At 41.2% G+C, this 16,291-nt stretch overlaps 1 long non-coding RNA gene across 1 annotated transcript; it reads right to left on the reverse strand.

Annotated features, from left to right (window-relative positions):
* Nucleotides 1-8,733: 8,733 nt before the first annotated feature.
* Nucleotides 8,734-11,648, reverse strand: LOC118854426. The gene is made up of 2 exons (XR_005010718.1): nucleotides 11,570-11,648; nucleotides 8,734-8,943 (listed from the first exon to the last, which is right to left on the reverse strand). It is a non-coding gene; the product is annotated as an uncharacterized LOC118854426 (long non-coding RNA).
* Nucleotides 11,649-16,291: the final 4,643 nt, after the last annotated feature.

A 16,291-nucleotide genomic window follows, 5' to 3' on the forward strand; every position in this document is an offset into this window, starting at 1 on the left:
TGTGATTAAAGTGAGATTGTTGACCCCTTAAAGTTACTCTACTTAGTAAAGCAGGTCAAAGAACCTGTGCTAGCAGCTCTTGTTGCTGGTCTTCTTGGGTCTTACATCCCCACAGCAACCAGTACCCAAATTGTTGTTACAGGAGGGCTCTTGAATAGGGCAATCAAGGAATAACCACAGGATACCTGAGACTGGGAGACAGAATCCAGTCTGGGATGAAGGCCCATGGCATGGGACCTGAGGGATCTGAAAGAAGGGGAGGCAGGGAATCAGGAGGCCTGGGTAAGGGGAGCAGGGATAGGGTCTGGAAGGCACAATCTAACATAGCTCATGGAGGGAGGTCAGGGACAATGGAATGACAGAAGGGCTCCAGGGAGACACTGAGCCTGGGGAAGCAGGATGACTGTGTCCTGAGGTCTCACTAGGAGCTGGGGAGGATTGTTGGGTCCCTCTGGGAGAGCTTAGGCTTGGAATCCCTAAAGGGAAAGTGGAGACAGGGAGCCACATGCCTGGGATCTGACAGGGAACCAGTCCCAGAGCCACGGGTGCAGAGAAGGGGGACCAGGAGAGAGCTTTGGTAACTGTGTTCAAGGTGGGGTCATCAGGGTAGGCAGAACTGGGGGATCCTTACAGGGGCCATCTGAGGGCAGAAGCTAGAGACAAGGAGACAGGACATATGAATCCTCATGAGAAGGCTGAAAAAGACTTCTGGGTCCCTATGGGCAAGACTAAAGTTTGGGAAAGTGTGACCCAATAGTCTGTCTGGGCAGGGTGACCCAGACATTGGTAAATGATCTGGAGTCTGGAGAAGAGTTAGGGGCAGGGAGTTCCAACAGAAGTCAGGCCGGAAGAGGCGTGGTACTGGTGGAGCTGGAGGACACTTACCACAAGGTCAGATGAAGAGGATGAGACCCAGTGGCAAAGGCAGCCAGCAGAGGCCTAGACCTTGTAGGACCCTGGGTCAGTCATACCTGGCACCTGCACCCAAAGAGCTGACTTCTGGAAGGCAGAGAGATTGAGCTCTATGGAAGAAAGCAGAAGGATCTCATCTCCATGGAAGGCAGAGTGACCTCAGCTTCTGCTTCCAGCCAGCCCACTTAGGGAGACTCCTCCTAGTCCCAAGAGGGCCCCCAGTGCCCAGCCCCAGAGGCCCCCGGGATGAGCCCTTTCCTCCAATGTCACCCTAGGTCAGGACGTCAGAACCCAGCCTGCCTCTCCTTCACAGGCCATGCCTTCCAAGGCCTAGGAGCTTGTTATTCAGTAGCTTTGGCCCTGCCCAGCTCTTCCGGACCCCATTTGGGGTTTTCTTGGCAAAGATACTGGAATGATTTGCATTTCCTTCTCCAGCTCATTTTATAGAGGAGAAAGCTGAGGTAAACAAGGTTAAGTGACTTGGTCAGAGTCACACAACTGGGAAGTATCTGAGGCCCGATGTGAACTCTGGAAGAGTTTTATGCCCAGGACTCTCTGCACTAGGCCACCTAGCTGCCCACTAGGAGCTTAACAAATGCTAAGTAAATAAATAACTCAAAAAGAAGACATTGTTTTCTTGGATTTATTGCAAATACTGAAGGCTTTTGATGACATTAATACTTAAACTCTTTTTTAAAAAATTCAACTTTTTTTTACCTTTATCTACCTAAGGGCCCTACCAGATCATACCCTGTCTCTGGGACTGTCCCAGACCTCAGGAGGAGAGAAGCTACATCTAAATCTGTATCTGTGTGTGCACATGTGTTTATGTGTGTGTGTTTGTGTGTGCGTTTGTGAGTGCATGTGCATGTGTGTTTGTTTCTGTGTGCATGTATGTTTCTGTGTGCCTCATTCAGAATGTCGCTAACAAGGACCCTGAGAATTCTGGCAGCAGAATCAAATGAGCTAAAATGGACAAGGTGCCTGGCACGCAGTAGGTTCATATAACCAGCCCCTTTCCAGTCTTCTTACACCTCACTCCTCTCTTCTTCCTCCTCCTGCTCTCTGATCCAGGGACGCTGGCCTCCTGGCTCATGTTTGACCAAGAACTGATCTCCTGACTCTGCCTTTCCAATGGCTGTCCCCCATGCTGGAAATGCTCTCCCCCGCTTGCTAGGATGTCTTTAGCCCCACCCCTCTTCCTTTGTAGTGATGTGGCTGTTCAAGGAGGACTAGCTCCTCTGGTGGGAGGCCTGGCTGAGTCATTTTCACACTCCTTGGATATCCACCTGTCACCCAGCTTTCCCCCGTGGCCCCAAGAAGCAGTAGCATGCTCAGCAGTGACCCTTGGAAAACTGCCTCTGGCTAAGCCAGATTGAGGGTTACTGAAAGGCCACAAACCCATGGGTGAGGGAGGGGGTACCAACCCCAAGCACAAAACTACCCCTTCCCACCCAGGAATGGGCAGATGAGAACAAATTCTTCCAATGGCCACGAAGGTGGCTGAAGGAGGCTCGGTGGAGCGCTTGGAGCGTGGGCAGACATTGAAGATGCCAAGGTCATCCACTGCATCCCCAGCCATCCCCAGTCCAAGCTTCCTAATGACCCCAACTCTAAGCCATGGTTGGGGGAGAGATGTTCTCTGCTTCTCCCCCTCCCTTCTCTCCCTCATTCTGCCTCCCTTCCCCATCCCATTCCCAGTCTGAGAGCTCTGCCCTCTTCCTCTCTGCTGCTCCACACTCTTCAGAACTTGTCTCTGTGCCTTCTTAAAATGTGATTCCTTCCTCATTTCCTGCTTCTCCTTGTGGTGTTTCCCAGTGAGTACACGAAGAGCAAGGTGTGCCCATAACCATGTCCCCATTTCATAAAGTATTAATTCACAGGGGGCCTGGGATGAAGGCAGGACACCAAACTTCCAACCTTGAGCAGGGGGAAGGGATACAGGACACCTGCGGTCCTATAGAAGGAGTCCAAAGAAAGAGACAGTGGGAATCAATGATAAAGTGGGGGATGGTGCCCTGGCGCATTTGGTATGTGACTGGGAGTCTGGTTAAGATTTAGAGACAGCGACCCCTAAGAGACAGCTAGGCCTAAGAGACAGGCATGTTCCTGACATCCATGGAGAACGGTGAGCAGCATGTAAGAAGAGAGAAATGAGGCCCAAAGGAAGGGGAGCCAGTAGGACCCTGGTACTTTGTAGGATCCTGGTCCAGACCTACCTGGGACCTGCTCTGGAAGAGTTGGCTTCCAGAAGGCAGAGTGATCTCAGCTCCTAGGCTTCCTGTTCATAGGCAGGCTACTGAGTGTGAGTCCTCCTAGTCTTAAAGAGCCCAATTCTGTCTGGTCTCTGAACCCCAGGATTGGCCCTTTCCTCCAATGGTACACTGGATTGTGACCTCAGTACCCTGCCTGCCTCTTTTCCCCAAGTCCTGCCCTTCATCCCAGGGAGTGGCTCAACCCCCTTTCTGATTTTCTTATACTTCACTTCTCTCTACTTGCTCTCTGACCCAGAGCCACTGGCCTCCTGGCTCATCCTTGGTCAAGAACCTCCATCTCCTGACACTATGTTCTTCCACTGGTGGCCTTCTATGCTTAAAATATTCTCTCTTGGGGGTAGAGCAAAGGTGGCAGAATAAAAGCAGGGACTTGCTTGAGCTCTCCCACAAACCCCTCCAAATACCTGTAAAAAATGACTCTAAACATATTCTAGAGCTACAGAACTCACAAAGTGACACAGTGAAACAAATCTCCAACCCAAGACAACCTTGAAGGCTGGCAGGAAGGGGCTATCACACCAGGCTGGGAGTGGAACACAGTCAAGCAGGGGCTGTGCTGGCACAGACAGGGCTGGAGTAGGCCTCAGGGTATTGAATCACTGGCAGTTATGGTGGTTTCCAGACTTATCAACCCACAACACCAAGGAGAAAGTAGAATGTCAGTGGGGAAAATCTGTGGTACCTGGATGAGAGAAGAGTGTGGTCTGGCCACAGCCCTGTGGTGGCAGCAGTAGCAGAGGCCGCAGCAGCAGCGGTGCTTGCTTCTGGAGCTCCAGGCTCAAAGGCGGTGAGGGGATCAAGTGACTGATCAGAGGGGTGTTGCAGGGATTTCTTTGCTCGTGCTGAGGCAGGATTCTCTTGCTTTGCCCTGTTTGGTTCTGGGTTGCAGTGGTGGCGGTCCTGGGGTAAGGAGGTGTGCTGGTGTGGCAGAGCTTGTGGTGACTATGGAGAGGCAATCCTCCTCCAATTCCAAGGCAGAAAAGAGTGCTTGTGGTCACTCACAGAGCAGAGCTCAGGCCGGGAGAGAAGTAAACACTTCTCCTTCAATTGTACTACATTAGAAGAACTGAAAATTTACAGGTGCCTAGAAATAACTCTGACACAGCTGTGTGAAACTCTGAAACTTGAGACAGAGCATTCTCCACCCTAGAAGCAGAATTCTACCTTGACAAAGAGCACAAAAATTAAGTAACTGGCTGGGAAAATGAGCAGACAGTATAAAAAAATCACGCTATAGAATCTTACTTTGGTGACAAAGAAGATTAAGACATGCAGCAGAAGACAAGAAAGTTAAAGCTCCTATATCCAAAGCAACCAAGAAGAATATAAATTGGTTTCAGGGCATGGAAGACCTCAGAAAGGATTTTGAAAATCAAGTAAGAGAAGTAGAGGAAAAATTGGGAAGAGAAATGAGAGTGATGCAAGAAAATCATGAAAAATGAATTAACAGCTTGATAAAGGAGATCCAAAAAATCCTGAAGAAAATAACACCACAAAAAATAAACTAAGCCAAATGGCAAAAGAGATCCAAAAAGGCAACGAGGAGAAAATGCCTTAAAAAGCAGAATTGGCCAAATGGAAAGGAGGGCCAAAATCTCAATAAAGAAAATAATTCCTTGAAAATTAGAATGGAGAAAATGGAAGCTAATGACTTCATGAGAAATCAAGAAATTATAAAACAGAACCAAAAGAATGAAAAAGTAGAAGACAATGTGAAATATCACATTGGAAAAACCACTGACCTGGAAAATAGGTCTAGAAAAGCTAATTTTAAAATTATTGTACTACCTGAAAGCCATGATCAAAAAAAGAGCCTAGATCTCATCTTCCAAGAAATTATCAAGGAAAATTGCCCTGATATTCTAGAACCATATGGTAAAATAGAAATTGAAAGAATCTATCAAGTGCCTCTTGGAAAAGATGCCAAAAGGAAAATTCCTAGGAATATTGTAGCCAAATTCCAGAGTTCCCAGGTCAAGGAGAAAATGTTGCAAGCAGCAACAAAGAAACAATTTGAATATTGTGGAAACACAATCAGGATAACACAATATCTAGCAGCTTCTACATTAAGGGGTCAAAGGGCTTGCAACAGGATATTCTGGAGGTCAAAGGAGGTAGGATTAAAACCAAGAATAACCTACCCAGCAAAACTGAGCATAATACTTCTGGGGAGAAACAGACATTCAATGAAATAGAGGACTTTCAAGCACTCTTGATGAAAAGACCCGAGCTGAACAGAAAATTTGACTTTCAAATACAAGAATCAAGAGAAGCATGAAAAGGTTAACAGGAAAGACAAACCATAAGGGACTTATTAAAGTTGAACTGTTTACATTCATTGCTACATGGAAAGATGATATTTGTTCCTCATGAGACCTTTCTCAGTAATAAGGTATTTGAAGGGAATATATACATATATGTACATATATATGTAGATATAGACAGAGGGCACAGGGTGAGTTGAATATGAAGGAATGACATCTAAAACATAAAATTGATAGGTGAGAGAGGAATATGTTTGGAGAGGGAGAAAGGGAGAGATAAAATAGGGTAACTTATCTCACATAAAAGAGGCAAGAAAAAGCTGTTACAATGGAGGGGAAGAGGAGAGGGGTGAAAGGGAGTGAGTGAACCTTAGTCTCATGAAGTTTGACTTAAGGAGGGAGTAACAAACAGATTCAATTGGGTATCTTGCCCTACAGGAAAGTAGGAGGGAAGGGGATAAGGGGGGGATGATAAAAGAAAGGGAAGATTGAGAGAGGAGGTAGTCAGAAGCAAATACTTTTGAAAAGTGGCAGGGTCAAAGGAGAAAATAGAATAAATAGGGGGGATGGGATAGGATGGAGGGAAATATAGTTCGTCTTTCATAATATGACTATTATGGAAATGTTTTGCATAAGAACACATGCATAACCTATACTGAATTGCTTGCCTTCTCAATGAGGGTGGGTGGGGAGGGAAGAAGCGAGAGAATTTGGAGGTAAAAGTCTTAAAAACAAATGTTAAAAAAGTTTTTTACATGAAACTAGGAAATAAGATATAAAGGCAGTGGGGTGTAGAAATCTACCTTCTCCTGCAAGAAATTAATCGGGAAGGGGATGACAGAAAGGAGGATAGTCAGGGGCAAAGGTAATCAGAACGCATACCATCTTGGGATGGGGGTTAGGGAAGAGATGGGGAGAAAATTTAGAACTCAAAATCTTACAGATTTGAGTGTTGAAAACTACAAATATATAATTAAATAATAATAATAAAAATAATCATCATACAAAAAAAGAAAGTTCTCTCTACTCACTTCAGCCTCCTGCCTACAATCTTGTCAATGAACACCTCAACTTCTTTTTTTTAATTAATTTATTTATTTTTAGTTTACCAGACACGGTTCTACATAGTTTTGAGTTCCAGATTTTCTCCCCTCCCTCCCCCCTCCCTCCCCAAGACGACATGGAATGTCATATAACTATCATGTATAACTTCGCATTGAATTAATTTATGCACTAGTCAAGTTGTGGAAAAGAATTATGGCCAATGGAATGAATCATGAGAAAGAAGAAACGGAACCAAAAAAAAAAAAACAACCCAAAAACAAAAACAAAAGAGAAGCAAAAAAGGCGAGCATGTAGTGCGTCTCGATCTGTATTCAAACTTCACAGTTCTTTCTCTGGATGAAGATAGCATTCTCCATCGTGAGTCCCCTGGAGTTGTCCTGGCACCTTAGGTTGCTGAGAAGAGCGCAGTATGTCAGACACCTCAACTTCTAAAAAAAGGTTTTTTCTGGTACCTAAAACTATTAGAGCTTTCTCTCTAAGAGAGAGAAAAACGTTTTCTCTCTAAGAAATTTCATGAGGGTGACCTATTTAGAAATGGCAATATAAGAGAAAAAAGTGTAATTTGATCTAAAGGCTGCTACACTGGTCAATGAATGCAATCATTCCATGGTGGTAAATTCATAGATGCATGAAGTGATTTTATATGTACCATAATTTGGAAACACATTCAACTGAATCAATGTCATTTGACTGTGAGTAGCTTTATGCCATATTAGAAATCTATATTATCATTTACAATCTTCTATTCCTAATGCTTTGTGATTTGGGGGAAAACACTGTGTATGAAATGTTGCTAATAAAAAATAAGTTCTAGAGGGTGATGCAACTATACTCTCACTAAATGAAGTTTTCTTTAGAAATACTGAATTAAGCTATTCAACAGTGGGGTAAAAATGCTTAACTACTTAAGTATTTAATTGAGCATGCTTTGTTTTAAAATAAATAATGATAAATTACTGTTTGGGAAGAGTACAGAAGATTTTGTAGATTCTCTTTTTCTAGGTAGTCCTTTGGGGATTTAACGCGTGCCTTGGGACCTTCTCTTTTGAAAAGATTATAAAATGTTATCAGCTCTGGGGAAAAAGTTACTAAAAGAAGTTTGTCCAATTATGACTCAGTAGCCAAGGAGGTGGTGTTCTTGGAAGCTTATTTCTAAGAAAGAAATGATTTTTATCTGATAGATTGACTAGTGATGATGAAAATTATAAAACTGAATCCAGAGGAGTATGTATGGAAGTTACACCTTTGAGCCACCTTAGTCTCAGCAGACCCTGGCCTTGATTCAAAGTGGGACTCCTTGCTTGAGAAGAGTTGATATGGTCAACTGGCAGTTGCCAGGATGATATTTGGCAGTTTCGCATAACTGTAGTTAACTTTCAAAAGAGACAATTGGCAGAATTTTTCTGTGAGTGTGTTCTCTAAACACTGAAAACCATCAGACAATATAGGTATGACCTAAATAACACCCCTTATGAATAAGCACATGGAGGTGATGAATTCATTGAAGGGATCACATCAGTAGAGTGCCAGAAGAACTATGGACAGAGGTTTGCAACACTAGACAAGAGGCAGCAAAAAAAAGTTCCAAAGAAAAAGAGCAAGAAACCAAAATGGTGATTGATGAGGTTCTAGAAATAGCTGAGGACAGAAGGAAAGGGAAAGGGAAAGGAGAAAGGGAAAGATACACCCAAGTGAATGCAGAATTCCAGAGAGTAGGAAGAAGACATAAGGTTTGCTCAAATGAGAAATACAAAGAAATAGAAGAAAGCAATAGAATGGGAATGATAAGATCTCTTCAAGAACATCAGAGATATCATCTCACATGCTAGTAAAGTTATCCTTAAGATTCTGTAAGCTAGGCTGCAGCAACATGTGAACCAAGAATCACCAGAAGAACAGGCTGGTTTTCAAAGAAGCAGACAAAGTAGACGCTAAGTTGTCAACCCTAACCCTAAATTCTTTGGATTATCATGAAATCAAGGGAGTTTCAGAAAAAAAAAACAAACAAACCTACTTCTCCTTCATTGACCATCCTAAAGCTTTTTGGACTGTTTGGATCACAGCAAAATGTGGCAAGTCCTCAAAGAGATGGGAGTACCAAATCACCTTGCTTGTCTTCTTGAGGAACCTGCAGGAGGGCCAAGAGGCAATGGGTAAAACTGAACGTGGAATAACTGATTGGTTCCTGATTGGAAAAGGAGGACAACAAGATTGTATGTTGTCACCTGTTTTTATTTAATTGTATGCAAAATACATCATGTGAAAGGCCAGGCTGGAGGGATCAAAAAGTGGAATTGAGTTTGCCAGAGGAAATATCAACAATCGCAGATATGCAGATGGTACCACTTCAAGGGCAGAAAGTGAAGAGGAATTAAGAAGCTTCTTGATGAGGGTGAAAGAGGAGGCCATAACAGCTGGCTTGCTACCTGTGGTACCAGAATAAACATAAGGAATAAACTAAAGACTAATTCTAAGGCACTGATTAAGGACAAACTATTTACTTATGATATGTGAAAATGTTATTGATATTAGTAATTATTAGTAATAGTATTATCAAAACTGTTGTCATTACTAAGGTAGTTTGCAAGAAAAATTGTGGCTGATTTGTGTATGATGGGGTGATTCTAAAAATCAAAATGGGATAGGAACAGGGAAAAGGCAGCAATTACCTCAGAAATGGGGCATGGAAGGAAGAACCAAATACAGAGGAAACCGGTAGGTGTGGAAGGCTGGTAATGTTGGAAACTTAGTTTCATTTGGGATGAACAAGAAACAACATATATATCCGAAGAGGTTTAGAAGTCTGCTGAACTTTGAGAAAGATGATAGGGTTGAAGAAGGGGGATAGGGTTGAAGAAGGATTTTTGTAAGTGTGTATAGAATAAGATAAGGACAGTGGGGGAGAAGATAAGGGAGGGGATATTAAATAAGGAACAAGAGGGAAAGATGATTCTCAAAGTATGTCATCATATCATCTGCAAAGAGTGGTAACTTAGTTTCCTCTTTGCTTATTGTAATTCCTTCAATTTCTTTTTTTCTCTTATTGCTAAAGCGAACATTTCTAGTACCATATTGTATAACAGTGGGGATAATGGATATCCTCGTTTCACCTCCGATCTTATTGGAAATGCATCTAGCTTATCCCCATTACATAAAATGCTTGCTAGTGGGTTTTGGTAGGTGCTACTTATCATTTTAAGGAACACTTCATTTACTCCTATGCTCTCTAGTGTTTGTAATAGGAACGGATGTTGCATTTTGTTAAAACTTTTTTCTGTATCTATTGAGATAATCATTTGGTTTCTCTTATTCTTGTTGTTGATATGATCAATTATGCTGATAGTTTTCCTAATATTGAACCAGTCCTGCATACCTGGTATAAATCCTACCTGGTCATAGTGCATTATTCTTGTGATAAATTGGGGTATTTTTTTATTAATATTTTATTAAAAATTTTTGTGTCTATATTCATTAGGGAAATTGGTCTATAATTTTCTTTCTGTGCTTTGAGTCTTCCTGGTTTAGGTATCAGTACCATATTTGTATCATAACTTTGCTTATTTTCCCAAATAGTCTATACAGTATGGGAAATAATTGTCCTTTAAATGTTTGATGGAATTTGCTTCTGCATCCATCTGGCCCTGGAGATTTTTTCCTAGATAGTTCATTAATGGCTAGTTCAATGTCTTTTTCTGAGATGGGGTTATTTAAGTATTTTAGTTCCTCCTCTGGTACTCTGGGCAATTTATATTTTTATAAATATTCATCCATTTCTTTGAGATTGTCAAATTTATGGGCAAGGAGTTGGGAAAAATAATTCCTAATTATTGTTTTAATTTCCTCTTCATTGGTGGTGAATTCACCCTTTCTGTTTTTGATACTGGCGATTTCGTTTTCTTCTTCTTTACAGGGGTAAATTAATAGATGTATAAAGTGATTTTGTATGTAACATAATTTAGAATCTCATTCAGCTGAATCAATGTCATTTGACTGTCAATAACTTCATATCATATAAGAAATCAATATTATCATTTACAATCTTCTATTTCTTCTTCTTTGTGATTTTGGGGAAGCCACTGTGTACGAAATGTTGCTAATAAAAAGTAAGTTCTGGACAGTGGTGCAACTATACTGTCACTAAATGAACTTTGCTTTAGAAATACTGAAATAAGCTATTCAACAGTGGGGAGACAATGCTTAACAACTTAAGTATTTAATTGGGCATGCTTTGTTTTAACATAAATAATGATAACTTACTGTGTGGGAAAAGTACAGAAGACCTTCATCCTGGTTGGTCCAGCTGCCTCGATTCTCCCCTCAGTCCAGTCTAATCCTCCATCCAGTTATCAAGTTTATCTTTCTTAAGCTCCCACCTGACCATGTAACCATGTACTCAACAGCCTCCAGTGGCTCCCCAGCAAAATATGACATATAAAACCTTCTCTAGGGCTGTGAAAGTACTTCATATCCTACCCCTCACCTACTCTTCCAGTATTCTACTCTGACCTCCTCCATATATGTTATAATCCATTTGTTGGGCCTCCTTTCTTTTCTGGAGACAGGTCATTCCCCCTTTAGACTCTGTGGGGTTTTGTTGCCATCCCTGTTGCTTAGAATGTTCTTGCTGGCTTCTCTCAATCTCCAGCTAGAGCCTACCTACCACAATAAGCCTTTCCCAGTCCACCTTAAATTTAGGGCCTTCCGTCTCTTGACTACCTCCAATTTATCCTGTCCATAGGGGGTTTCTACACAGTTGTTGGCATGCTCTCTGACCCACCAGACTGTGAGCTCCATGGGGGCAGGAGACGTCCCTTGCATTTATTTATGTGCTCAGTCCTTTGCACAGGGTCTGGAACAGAGCAGACACTCGTTGGTTGACTTAAAGAAGTTCTAGTAAAGAGCTGACTGACCCATGAAGCCACTGCTGAGAAATAGCTGAAAAAGAATTCCAAGGTAGGCCTTCCTGCCCCCAGACCTAGCTCTTGCTTCATCACAACAAATAGCAGCCTCTTGTAGTCCCAGCTCTAATATACCTGCTTTCACCTCATTCACCTGGACAGCAGTTCCTCAGGCCATCTTGCTCCAGCTTCCATGGTGCTTCCCTTTGCTCAAAGTAAGAGCTCATGTCTTCTCTGGGAACTGGCAGCCTTGGGCATGGGGAGTCAGATAGGAATGAGTATGGAGAGAAAATTGCAATTTATTTCTGTTTAGGGAAAAGTGTTCAGACCTAGAACTGCTCCATTTTGAGATCCACTTCATTAAATTCACACACATTAGCATGTTCTCACTTATTAGTGCTCGTAGTTCAAGCAACCCAACATAGGGCATGCCACGTTATCTTTATGTACAGCCTGCTGTGAGAAGGAGCCAAACCTCTGCCCCCCATCCTGTCAAGTGCCATTTTGATAGATACTCCTAATTCCAATGCAGGTGAAAAAGGCTTATTATGCAAGACCAGATTGGAGTTCCAGGACAGGGACCTAGATGAGCCAGCTTTTGCTCTCTTCCCTCCCCTGTTCCTTCCTCCCTGAAATGTATAAAAACCTTCTATACTGCTAGATGTATGTCCCTGGACAAGTCTCTTAAACTCAGTTTCCTCAACTGTCAAATGGGGAGAATAATATCACCTAACTTGGCAGGTCATTGGGAAGAAAAAATGACATAATATTGTAAAGAAGGTCCTTGGCTGAACACCTGGCAAATAGGAAGTGAGAATAAATGCTTCTTCCCTTCCCTTCCTTTCCCACCATCTGTGCTGGAATTTGAGGGCAACAGGAAGGAAGATTAAGGACAAACTCGCTATTTGAGGCACAAGTAGAAGTTGGGAGCTACAGATTGATGCTTCTAGAAAAGAAGAATATTCCAGATCCCTGACCCATCCCAAAGAGGACAGGCTTGTAAGGGAAAGCCTCCTGAGCACCTTTCAGAGCCTTGGCAGACAGAATTCATGGCCAGGTGGAGGTTAGACCAAAGAACCCCTGAGATTCTTCCACACTAATAGGAAGGTACCTAGAAGAGGTAAGAGACAGCTTCAGGAGCAACAAGGAAACCCTCAGGTTCCTGTCACACAATGCACAGACTTTCTATAGGAAACTCCAGGCAGCAGGACAGGAGACCAACACTTCTCTCTCTCTAATAACTAATCAGTGCTCCTAACCCTGCACACCAGGGCATGAAGATATTCCCTATGATGGCAGACTCAGCATTACCAGAGGAAGTATCCTTACCCAGGGGGAGCAGATTCCAGGCAATCTCCAGCAGGCCCCTTGTACACCTCCTTCTGAGCATGATCCAAGAGGCCCCACTCCTCCTGAGTGAAGTCCATAGCCACATCCTTGAATATCACCAACCCCTAAATCATTGGAAGTCATAGAATGTAGAGCTGAAGGACACTTCAGATTTAAATAACCCTCCAACCCTCATTAATTTACAGAACAAAACTGAAGCACAGAGAAGGGATTTGCTGAAAGGTCAGACCCTTTATGAGAATCAGAGTCAACTCCTAAAACCAGAGTCATTAGGAAACCAATTGAATTCTGAGAAAAGCTTTTCATATGATCATTATGAGTAAATCTGAGAAATATTTTCCTCTGAAATGTGTCGCCTAAGGAATCAGGGAGAAAGTTTGTGTTCCAAATGTGAGGAAGAGCATGAGAAAGGATGATGGGAAATATCTTCTTTAACAGAACTGATATGTGATATGTTCTTTTTAAAATAGTATTTCTTAATCTCTTACGTGTATATTCATAGTAAACTCAAGAATTTATTTACTTTGATATTGAATGGAGTTATAAGGAAGTTTACTTAAATTCAAAGGACACAGAGACCAAGGCTGAGAACTTATGGATCAGAGGACAGGGAAGCCACAGACCAAATTTGTATATTTTATGTATATACATATGTGTATATAAACACATGGATATGAATATATGACAATACTTTATATAACAAATAGATCTTATATGTAAAAAATAATTTCCATGTTCTCTCCTCCATGAGAATGTGAGTGCCTTAGGATTAGGAACTATGTTTTACTTTTTTTAAAAAAAAATTTAAATTCAGGGAACAAAACAAGCATTTCCCTAAGAGCGCAATAGACAAAAAAATTATTGCTTGTGGAATTGTAAATCTCCCATGTATAACTTGGTATTCCTTGAAATGTATAATAGTTGCCATGGAAACTTCTTTTCTTTCTCTCTGCCCTTACACCATCCCTAGAGATGGCTATCATATATATATGTACATATGTCTGTATGTATGTATACACACACATATAAATTTATGTAAAACTATTCCACACATACCACTATTTGTCAGTTCTTTCTCTGGATGCAGATTGCGCCACTCTTTACATGTCCTTTATTTTTAATTTGTGTCTTTAGAATAGTCAAAATGACTTCTTTGGTAAAACTCTTCTAAAGACAATATTGTTGTTACTGTATATAATGTTCTCTTGGTCCTGCTCGCTTTGCTCTTAATAATTTTGTGCAATTCTTTCCAGGCCTTTCAAAGTTCGTTGAGCTGATCCTTTCTTCCAGCACAGTAGCATTCCACCACAACCACATAGCACAACCTGTCCAGCCTTTCCCCAAATGATGGGGATGTAATGACAATTTAGATACTTGCAATTTCCAGTTCTTTGGCACCACAAAGCACGTTGCTGTCATCTCAATCACATCTAAAGCGATAATTACTGTCGGTGAATTTCTTCCTATTTTACTTTTACTCATGTTTTTCTTTTCTACCCTCTCTTTTCGCCCCATTGCTTTTACTTTATCTTCTCCATGCACCCTCCTATGCCCCAATTGACCGAACCCCTCAGAATCCCCCATTTTTTTCCCCTCAATTTTACTCCACAAGGCCTCCAAAAATCCCTCCATCCTCTCTCTCACCCTCCAAAATCCCAGTCCACACACCCCTCTGAAAAGTCTGTTCCTGACCCTGTTCCCCAATTTTCTTATCTCTCTAGACATTCAGAAGACTTCTACACCCTTTCACATGCACAGGCACTTTCTTTTTCAACACAGATGAGAGTAATGTTCCAACATTACTAGCCATCCACCGCTACTTGCTTCCTCTCTGAGCTCTTCTTTTCATACTCCCTTTTTCCAATATCATTTCTTCCTTTCAACTTTCCCTCCCCAGTTTTGTTTTTTATCATCACCCCACTATACACAATTCAGTTGCCAGTTTTTTTCAAACTACCTTAGTAATGATGACAGTTATAAGAATGCTGATAACTTCTCCATACATAAATAATAAGCAGTTTTAATCTTAATGAGGGCCTTCTAATCAGTCTGTAATGCTTTACTTATATATTATGCTTCAATGGAAGTAAGAAAACCAGGGGTGGTAATCCTAATCTCAGACAAAGCAAAAGCAAAGATAGATCTAATTAAAACAGATAAGGAAGGAAACTATGTCCTGCTAAAAGGCACCATAGACAATGAAGTAATATCATTACTTAACATATATGCACCAAGTGGTATAGCATCCAGTTTCTTACAGGAGAAGTTAAGGGAGATTCAGGAAGAAATAGACAGCAAAACTGTACTAGTGGGGACCCTCAACCTCTCCCTCTTTGAACTTGATAAATCTAACCTCAAAATAAACAAGAAAGAGGTTAAGAAGGTGAACAGAATTTTAGAAAAGGTAGATATGATAGACCTCTGGAAAAAACTGAATGGGGATAGAAAGGACTATACCTTTATCTCAGTGGTACATGGCACATACACAAAAATGGACCCTGTTTAAGGAAGGCTCCATTTATTCCTATGCTTTCTAGTGTTTTTAATAGGAATGGGTGCTGTATTTTGTCAAAGGCTTTTTCTGCATCTATCGAGATGATCATACGTTTTCTGCTATTTTGTTGTTGATATGATCAATTATGCTCATAGTTTTCCTAATATTGAAGCAGTCTTGCATTCCTGGAATATATCCTACCTGGTTGTAGTGTATTATTCTTCTGAGAAGTTGCTGTGGTCTTTTTGTTGATATTTTATTTAAAATGTTTGCATCAATATTCATTAGGGAAATTGGTTTATAATTTTCTTGCTCTGTTTTCACTCTTCCTGGTTTGGGTATTAGTACCATATTTGTGTCATAAAGAGTTTGGTAGGACTCCTTCTTCGCCTATTTTCCCAAATAGTCTATAAAGTAGAGGAATTAACTGTTTTTTAAATGTTTGATAAAATTCACATGTAAAACCGTCTGGCCCTGGAGATTCTTTCCTAGGGAGTTCATTGATGTCTTGCTCAATTTCTTTTGCTGAGGTGGGGTTATTTAGGAATTTTACTTCCTCTTCTGTTAACCTGGGCAATGCATATTTTTGTAGATATTCATGCATATCCCTAAGGTTGTCAAATTGATGGGCATACAATTGGGCAAAATAATTCCTAATTATTGTTTTAATTTCCTCTCCAATGGAGGTGAAGTCACCCTTTTCATTTTTGATACTGGTAATTTGGTTTTCTTCTTTCTTTTTTTTTCCTAAAATTATAAACAGCGTCTACCTAAAACCAATGAAAAACACTACTTGTAATGGGGATAAGCTAGATGCATTCCCAACAGGATCAGGGGTGAAACAAAGATGTCCATTAACACCCCTATTATTCAATTTGGTAATAGGAATGTTAGCTGTAGCAATAAGAGAAGAAAAAGAAATTGAAGAAATTAGAATAGGCAAAGAAGAAACTAAATTATCACTCTTTGCAGATGGTATGATGGTTTACTTAGAGAATCCTAGAGAATCAAGTAAAAAACTACTTGAAATAA

The sequence above is a fragment of the Trichosurus vulpecula genome, chromosome 1 (genome assembly GCF_011100635.1).
Source record: "Trichosurus vulpecula isolate mTriVul1 chromosome 1, mTriVul1.pri, whole genome shotgun sequence".
NCBI classification, from domain to species: Eukaryota; Metazoa; Chordata; class Mammalia; order Diprotodontia; family Phalangeridae; genus Trichosurus; species Trichosurus vulpecula.